This window comes from Clarias gariepinus, chromosome 24 (genome assembly GCF_024256425.1).
Source record: "Clarias gariepinus isolate MV-2021 ecotype Netherlands chromosome 24, CGAR_prim_01v2, whole genome shotgun sequence".
Classification (NCBI taxonomy): Eukaryota; Metazoa; Chordata; class Actinopteri; order Siluriformes; family Clariidae; genus Clarias; species Clarias gariepinus.
Genome location: NC_071123.1, coordinates 659,517 through 669,486, shown reverse-complemented (window position 1 = coordinate 669,486; position 9,970 = coordinate 659,517).

The window sequence follows — 9,970 nt, the reverse complement described above, 5'->3', positions numbered from 1 at the left end:
TCTGGTCTAAGGCTAACTGCAAGGAACAGAAGGAGATAGTGGTGGCAGAGGTGTCGCGGACAGAGGAAGAGCGCTACAAGATCAAGGCCGTGTTGCAGGGCCGACAAGGAGGCTGGACAACCTGGGAGGGAGTCGTCAGCTGGAACATCAGTTGGTCGGATCTGTGGAGGATCCCACAGGCAAGGGTCAGCTTCTTGACAACTTATGACACGCTTCCCTGTCCTCGCAACCTCAACCAGTGGTTTGGGAATGAGGAAAGTTGCGCACTCTGCAACGCGCCCAACGCAAGTCTCCAACACATCTTGTCAGGCTGCAAGATCGCACTTTCCCAGGTGCGCTACAGATGGCGCCACGACCAGGTCCTGAGGAAACTGGCTAAGGTGCTGGAGGGGCATCGACAGGGCAGCACAGTAACACCACTATCAAAGGACTGTACCAGCTTCGTCACGGAAGGGGAGGGACAAATTTACACCAGGCCAAGAGAGATGTCGAGGCCTTTTTCCCCCGACCAAGAGTGGAACATGAGGGTTGACCTCAACAAACAGCTGAGGTTCCCACGGAGATAACAACTACATCTCTCCGCCTTGATATTGTGGTGTGGTCCATCAAAGTAAGATTGAGCTGACCGTTCCATCTAAAGGGGAGATAGGCGATAGGAGATAGGGGAGAGGCCGCCTTCGAGCGCAAGAAGGCCAAGTACTCTGAGCTGGCTGAGGAGTGCAGGGAGGCCGGCTGGAACATCACCATCTACCCAGTGGAGGTGGGATGCCGAGGGTATGTGGGGCTGTCAACCACATGCCTCCTGAGGGATGCAGGAGTGACTGGAAGGAACCTAAGAAAGGCCACTAAACATCTGGCAGAAGAGGCAGAGAAAGGCAGCTTTTGGCTCTGGTTGAGGAGAAAGGACAGGAGCTGGGGAAAGAAAAAATAACCCCAATAACAGCTGCAGGGGGTGACAGGGAGACGTCTCTGTCACTGCTCCGCCACCAGGAGACGTTCTAGCGGTTAAAGGAGCGAAACGTTGGTGAATAATGGTTCCTAGCTAAAGACTCTGCAGCTGACCCATGGGCACCGGAGGAGGTGCGACAGGCAGCAATGCCAAGCAGGTTATACCACCTACCTGTACATCGACTTTACTGTAGACTGATCATTAAACCCTTATTTAGTTTTCTGAACTTAACACATGGCAAAATTGAATACAAGGCACAACTTATATTTGGTTAAATGTCCCTGAGCAGGTTTACCTATTACCAGATGTTTTTGGTTGCCATCAACAAGCTTCTGGGAAAATTCTGTTATATTTTGTTATATTTATATTCTCTTAGTATATTTGACTACACACCTTAGCAAAATTGAGAGTTTAATTAAACTGGTTAGTTCCCTGGCATAGACTTTTAAGCATACCCTGCAATTTTTTTGAATGGGTTGAAGCTTCAAAAGTGAGACTGCTAAAGGTGTCATGCACACTCAAGATGCGACCGGCACTAGGACCCGGAAGTAATGCGGTCGCGAACCAGGAAGTATTATAAGAGTAAACAAACCATAGCACAACTCTCAGTAATTGAGTTGGCCGATGTCGTCTCGGTTGCGTTCATCAATCTGTGAGTACTCACTTTCTTGGTTTTGCTTTCTTAGTGTGTGTTTATAGGACGCGGGTTAGATTGTGTCTCTCCCTTACTTCCCAATCGTGAGAGTCCTTAAACTAAAAAGCGTGATTATCCTGCCTATTCGTGTCACTCCGCGAATGGGTTTACCATTCACGCTACACAGGGCTAACCGCTAAAGCTACGTCTTCTGGTCACCTCAGGTTAGTTCCTGACATAAGGTCTCACCTTTACTTCTCCAAATATTCCTTCAGAAAGCTTTTTCTTTGTCCATCTGGTCAGCTCCAAACTTAACGGTGTCAAGCTTAAAGATGTGGATTTTGGAGCAGGGACTTTTTTCTTTTTAACATGTTTGCTCTCTGCTGAGGGGGACAGGTCAAGGCCTTTTTAAGGCCTTTTCAAAGTGTCCCTATTTCCCAATATTTGTACTTACAGTATGTACAGATGGTACTCAACGTATGTGTAAGGTTTTATAATGTGATAAGACAATGTAATCTAATAAAAAGATTCCTGTGCTCTGAGAACACACCCCTCACTATGCTTCCTCATGCCTTCTGTGGTAACACCTTCTATATCCTGTATCCAGACGAGGATACATCCAAATGGCTCGTGTTTGCTAGAACCCTTTTGTTTATTCAAGAGAATGCAAATGTATCTCGTCTCACCTGTCTGTCTCCGGGTCCCTCTTTGACTGACATGTTAATGACTGGTTCTTTTGATGTTCGGGACATAGCACTGTTTAAATGTGCTCTCTTTGCTGAGAATAAACAGAGATCTTCAGACATCATGCCTACGTGTGTGTGTGTGTGTGTGTGTGTGTGTGTGTGTGTTTGTCTCTCTCGGTCGATCGGGCCCGGACAGGTAAGTGTATCAAGGTGCAGTGGACACAACAAGAAAAAACTCTTCTTCTTTTAGCTCGGACACACATTTCATCTTCATTTAAAACCTAACGGTATGGTACATAGCTTTTTTACTATAGACTGATCATTAAAAGCTTATTTAGTTTTTTTTTTTTTTAATCAACACAGGGCAAAATTAAACACAAAGCACACCTTATATTTGGATAAATGTCCCTCAGCATGGGTTTACCCATTACCATGTTTTTGGTTGCCATCAACAAGCCTCTGGCAGAATTCTGTTAGTATATTTAGCTACACATATTAGCGAAATTGAGAGTTTAATTAAATTGGTTAGTTCCCTGGCATAGACATTTAAGCATGCCCTGCAATTTTTCTGAACAGGTTAAAGCTTCAAAAGTAAAGCTGCTAAAGGTTTCCCCTTTACTCCTCCAAACATTCCTCCAGAAAGCTTTTCTTTGTCCATCTGGTCAGCTCCAAACTTAACGGTGTCAAGCTTAAAGGTGTGGAATTTGGAGCAGGTGTGAGAGTTGCCCACTAGAGGGCACTGTTTGTGTTCGTAGTTTTTGTTGGTAGACTCAGTTTCCCAGAAGGCACCTCGGTCAGGTGATGCAGGTGCTCACCTGAACGAGGTAGCTCATTACTCCCGTTATAAATAGCTGGTTGTTCTAGGAAACTGGGTCATGCATTAATGTGAGTTCTGTTAAGTTGGTTTTGTTTTCTCTGATTATGTTCTGTTTAAGTTTGTTTAGTTATAGTTGGCATTTGGTTTCTGGAGCCCTTTAAGTTTGTGTTAGTATGTCTTTGTCTCTGTGTCTTCTAGCAGGATTAGCCCTTTAGGAGAATTAGCCTTGTGTTTATCCTCATGTGTAAGTAACCTCCTTTGCATGTGTAGTTCTTAGTCCTGCTTAGATCTTAGTCTGTCTAGTCTTTGTGTCTGTTTAGCTCCTAGTCTGTTTAGGTACTAACCTTTTAGAGTTCTTAGTCTGTTTCATATCTAGTCTGCTGTGTACCTAGTCTGTTCATGCCTTGGTTCTCTGGCTACTAGCCTGTTTAGCAATAAGTCTGTTTATCTACTAGCTAGCTTAGCAGCTAATGTGCATAACAGCTAGTAGGCCTATCCAAGTCTGTCTTGTGTGTTTAGCCCCTTGCATGTATTGTCCCTTGTGTTTAGTCTGCTAGGCTGTTTAGTATGTCTTGTCTGGTTTGTATCCCCTGTCTGTATTGTATTAGTTTGTGCAATCCCTTGTCAGTGTGTTTGTGTATTAGTTGATTATTGGTTCTGTTTATAGTATGCTCCAAGGTACATGTCCTTTGTTCATGTTTGTTTATTAAAGACTTTGCTTCATCCCCCTCTGTGTCTATGCCTAAACACCATGCCCACAGTCCGAGACCTAACAGTTCGTGACAGCAGGGACTTTTTTTCTTTTTAACATGTTTGCTCTCAGCTGAGGGAGACAAGTTCAGGTCTTTTCAAAGTGTCCCCATTTCTCAAAACTTATACTTACAGTGTGTACAATCATTTTTAACTGATCTCATAGGGGAGAAGGAGTAGAGAAATACCACAATCACCAACTGCTTCTCCATTTCTTGGTGTCGAATGTCCGAGAACTCAAAACCTTTCCAAGGAAAATTAGATGAACAGTGTATTTAATACAAGTGGAATTAATGCTCCTTCAGCCAGAAAGATGCCACGCCCTGCTCCAACCATGGATATTATTGATCCTCCTAATGTACAAAGAGACGTTGTCGAGCATGTAAGAACAACTGATGTAATAGCTCAGCATACTTCCCTACGTCTCAGACCTTTCTCAGGAAAATTTCCACATCCACAAAGTTAGCCAGACTTTGAAACATGGTGAGCGTATGTGGAATTCTTACTCGTCAATCCATCTGTTTCAGACTTTTCTCGTACAAGAAAAATTCTATACAGCTTGCTTCCACCTGCTGCTGATGTAATCAAACATGTTAGTCCACAGTAATCGCCCTCAGTATATTTAGAGTTACTGGAGTATGGATCAGTAAAAAATGGGGAGGATTTGCTAGCAAGGTTCATGACAATGCTGCAGAATCAAGCTACCTTCATCAATTACAAGTGATGTTAAGTTCAGCAGTGAGAAGGGGTGGTAATGCAGCGAGTAAACGTGATCGCTGTTTATTGAAGCAATTCTGTTGCGGGTGCTGGGATGATGGCTTAATTGCCAATCTTCAGTTTGGAAAGGAGAAATATTAACCCACCATCTTTTGCAGAACTAGTATTGTCCGTTAGAACGGAGGAAGGGAGGAGGTGGTGCTGTTGAGCTCGTGATTGAGTAGGACGTGTTTTTGAAGGCTCCGGAGGATAATTGTTATTAAATTGCGCTTTCCAGTTTTAATTTTACTGTCATTCATCCCCGTTAATTCAATTCAATTTTATTTGTATAGCGCTTTTAGCAATTTTCATTGCCGCAAAGCAGCTTTACACAGTCAAAAGAATTATTTAAGTTTGTATGAAATGTGAATTTGTATGAATCAAAATGGTCAGTTTGTCCCTGGTGAGCAAGCCGAGGGCGACAGTGGCAAGGAAAAACTCCCTGAGATGGTAATAGGAAGAAACCTTGAGAGGAACCAGACTCAACAGGGAACCCATCCTCATTTGGGTAAAACAGAAAGCAGTAAATGATCTGCATTTATACAGTTTGTAGGGTTTGAGGCAGTTCAGCTATAATAGCTGATGTTAATTGATGTTAATATGGAGGCCAGGTAGTTATTGAAGACCCAGGTAGACTTGTAGGAAGTTCCAGTCCTGAACTATTAAACTGTCAAGTCCCCAGAGAAACAGTTGCGAACACCAGTCAAGGCCAGAACCATCTTCTAGGTAGAGAGAATCATTTCCAGACACCAGACGCATCCCAGAGAGACACACGGGGCATCCATGTGATGAGTCCGTGATCTTCAGCCAGAAGCGGGGCACCAGGATGGGTCAGACAGGTCCGAAGGGGAGAGGGAGTCTGGATCACTGGCAGCTTAGGAACGACATGTGTAGCTCGACAGAGAGAAAGAAAGAGTAAAAGGGGGAGACAGGAGGAGAGAGGAAAGAGAAAGAGGGGGGAAAGAGAAGAAGAGGAGAGATGGCAGTTAGGTATGGTCACAGTCACACAATGTATAATGTGAATGTATATTAACTGTAGAGTGCAAGCAGAGACTCCGGCAGGACTAACTATGACAGCATAACTAAAAGGGAGAGCCAGAAGGAAACACAAACATGAGGGCTTCCTGAGATGTAAAGCAAACAATCACCTCACCGTCAGCAAACCTGAGTGATCAATGAGAGTGAGGAAGACAGCATCCAAACATACCAGTTCACCATAATACTCTACGTCCATGAGTCCCCCAGATCTGCTCCTTTACCTATGGCAAATCTATTTATAAAAATGCTTGGCTAAATAAATAGGTTTTTAGCCTGGACTTAAACACTGAGACTGTGTCTGAGTCCCGAATACTATTTGGAAGACTATTCCATAACTTTGGGGCTTTGTAAGAAAAAGCTCTGCCCCCAGCTGTATTTTTCATAATACGCGGTACTAACAAGCAACCTGCATCCTTTGATTGAAGTAGGCGTGGTGGATCGTAAGACACTAGCAGTTCGCTCAGGTACTGCGGTGCGAGACCATTTAATGCTTTATATGTCAAGAGTAGTATTTTAAAATCAATGCAAAATTTCACAGGGAGCCAATGCAGTGAAGATAAGATAGGGGTGATGTGCTCATATCTTCTGGTTCTAGTGAGGACTCTCGCTGCTGCATTCTGGACTAGCTGAAGCTTATTTATGCATCTAGCTGAACAACCAGACAGTAAGGCATTACAATAGTCCAACCTAGAGGTGATAAAAGCATGAACTAGTTTTTCTGCATCGTTTAGCGACAATAAATTTCTTATCCTGGCAATATTTCTGAGGTGAAAGAATGCTATCCTGGTAATATTATCTTATGATGAGCTTCAAATGAAAGGCTGGAATCAATAATCACACCAAGGTCTTTCACTGTTGCATTTGATGGAACAGAAAGGCCATCTAAAGTTACGGTGTGATCTAAAATTTTACTCCTAGCTGTATGCGGTCCTATGACTAGAACTTCTGTCTTATCCGGATTTAGCAGAAGGAAGTTAATTAGCATCCAATTTCCTATGTCCTGCACACATTGCTCAATTTTAGTAAGCTGTTTTTTCTCGTCAGGTTTTGCTGAGACATATAACTGTGTATCGTCAGCATGACAATTAAAACTAATACCATGCTTACGGATTATGTTGCCCAGAGGAAGCATGTAAAGGGAAAAAAGCAGTGGACCTAAAACTGAACCCTGCGGAACGCCAAACTCCACTAGAGAACATGCAGAATAATCACCATTTAAGTCTACATACTGATAACGATGGGTCAGATAGGATCTGAGCCAGGAAAGGGCTGTACCCTTAATTCCTACTAAATTTTTTAATCTGTAAAGAAGAATAGCGTGATCAATGGTGTCAAAAGCTGCACTGAGGTCGAGTAAACACAACCCTGATCAGGGGCCAATAGGAGGTCATTTACTACTTTAACGAGTGCTGTCTCTGTGCTGTGATGAGGCCTAAATCCTGACTAATACAGTTTATGTATGCCATTTCTATGTAGATATGAGCATAGCTGCTCCGCTACTATCTTTTCCAGAATCTTAGAGATAAAGGGGAGGTTTGATATTGGCCTGTAACTGGACAGCTGACAGGGGTAGAGGTCAGGTTTCTTAATTATTGGTTTGATAACTGCTAATTTAAAAGATTTTGGAACATAACCAATGCTGAGTGAAGAATTAATTATTCTCAACAGGGGTCCTGTTATTGCTGGTACTATCTGTTTAAAAAAATGTGTCGGTACAGGATCTAAGATACAGGTTGATGAAGTTGCAGAAAAGATGAGTGAAATTAGTTCATTCTCTTCAAGGGGAGTGAAGTATTCTAGGTTCTGATCTGACATGGCTAGATTAACATCTGCATCAATTAAATTGTTCGGTTTCAAAACCTCAATTTTATGCCTAATATTTACAATTTTATTATTAAAAAAGTTCATGAAGTCCTCACTATTGCATGATGTTGTTGTGGAGATTTCTGCAGTGGTCTTATTTCTGGTTAATTTGGCTACAGCATTAAATAAGAATCTAGGATTATTTTTGTTATTTTCTATAAGAGTGGAGAGATATGTTCTTCTAGCTACACTAAGAGCTTTTCTATAGTTCAGGATGCTCTCCTTCCATGCTATTTGAAATACTAGCAATTTAGTTTGACGCCATTTACGTTCTAATTTCCGAGCGGTCTGTTTTAAAGTGCGCGTGTGATCGTTATACCAGGGAGCAAGTTTCTTATCTCTAATAATTTTTCTTTTAACTGGAGCTACATTATCTAAGGTACAGCGAAATGTCGACTCTAAATATTCAGTTGCCTGATCGAGTTCTGTGGGGTCAGACGGTGATCTAATCGAAGTTGGGAACTCTGGGAGATTACTGATAAAACTCTGTTTGGTAGTTGATGTGAATGTACGTTTCATACGGTAGCGCGGCGCTGTGCGTACATTATTACTGTGACACACTTGAATTAAGACAAGATAGTGATCTGAGATAACTTCAGATAGTGGAATTGTGAATAAATTTCTTATACTTAATCCGAATAATATTATTAAATCTAAAGTGTGACCTGCTTTATGAGTGGGTCCTACTACACACTGAGTCCAGTATAGACATAAATGCTGTTCTCAGAGGGTCTTCTGGGTTTTCAAAATGAATATTAAAATCTCCAGCAATTAACACTTTGTCTACAGAAACGACTAGGTTTGAAAGGAAATCTGCAAGTTCACTAAGAAATTCAGAGTACGGCCCTGGAGGTCTGTAAATGACAATTAGCGGGATCGACTGAGCTGACTTAATATAGTTAAATACACTTATGTTACTATAAAGAATTTCAAATGAATTAAATTTGTGTCCATGTTTTTGTACAATAGTCAAATTGAATAACTGCGACGCCTCCTCCTCTACCAGTTAACCGGGGCTGGTGTATGTAGCTGTATCCAGGAGGACTAGCTTCCTTTAGAGCTACATACTCGACCTGTTTAATCCAGGTTTCTGTTAAACAGAGTATATCAAACTCCTGATCTGTGATAATTTCATTAACTATAACTGCTTTAGATGCGAGAGATCTAATATTTAACAGTCCTAGCTTCAGATCAGAGGTGCCGGCTGCGCATTCAGTCTGATCCAAGTTTGTGGTCTTTATGTTAATTAAATTACTAAAACAGACTTTCTGAGTCTTTCTAAATTTGTTTTTAGCTCGGGGAACAGACACAGTCTCAATATGATGAACCCTGAGTGACGACTCTATGCAGCTAGCAGACGGTTGGTTTAGCCTGTCTGTCTGCTCCCTGGCCTGGGCTCTGGATTGTCACTGATTAACTAGGCCTCTTCTGAGACTATGAGCTATACTGCAAGAAATGAGAGCAGCACCTTCCCGAGTGGGATGAACACCGTCCCGCCCTAACAGGCCAGCTTTGCCCTCAAAGGTCTTCCAATTGTCTATGAAGCCCACGTTGTTTTCGGAGCACCACCTGGACATCCAGCGGTTCAGCGACCATAACCTGCTGTAAGCTATGTCGCCACGTCTCATTGGGATGGGACCAGAGCATACTACTCCATCGGACATCGCCTTCGCTAATTTAAACACCTCTGAAAAGTTATTCTTACTAACCTCTGACTGACGAAGGTGTATATCATTAGCTCCAGCATGTACAACTATCTTAGAGAACCTGTGCTGTCCTAGAGCCCTAAGATTACCTGCTATTTCCGGTGCTCTGGCTCCCGGGATACACCTAAACAGTTAACAGTTTTATTTGTACATTTGTCTCTAAAGGTTGCTCCGAAAACAACGTGGGCTTCATAGATAATTGGAAGACCTTTGAGGGCAAAGCTGGCCTGTTAGGGCGGGACGGTGTCCATCCCACTCGGGAAGGTGCTGCTCTCATTTCTTGTAGTATAGCTAATAGTCTTAGAAAAGGCCTAGTTAATCGGTGACAATCCAGAGCCCAGGCCAGGGAGCAGACAGACAGGCTAACCCAACCGTCTGCTAGCTGCATAGAGTCGTCACTCAGGGTTCACTCTATTGAGACTGTGTCTGTTCCCCGAGCTAAAATCAAATTTAGAAAGACTCAGAAAGTCTGTTTTAGTAATTTAATTAACATAAAGACTACAAACTTGGATCAGACTGAATGCGCAGCCGGCACCTCTGATCTGAAGCTAGGACTGTTAAATATTAGATCTCTCGCATCTAAAGCAGTTATAGTTAATGAAATTATCACAGATCAGGAGTTTGATATACTCTGTTTAACAGAAACTTGGATTAAACAGGACGAGTATGTAGCTCTAAATGAAGCTAGTCCCCCTGGATACAGCTACATACACCAGCCTCGGCTAACTGGTAGAGGAGGAGGCGTCGCAGTTATTCACAATGATAATTTGA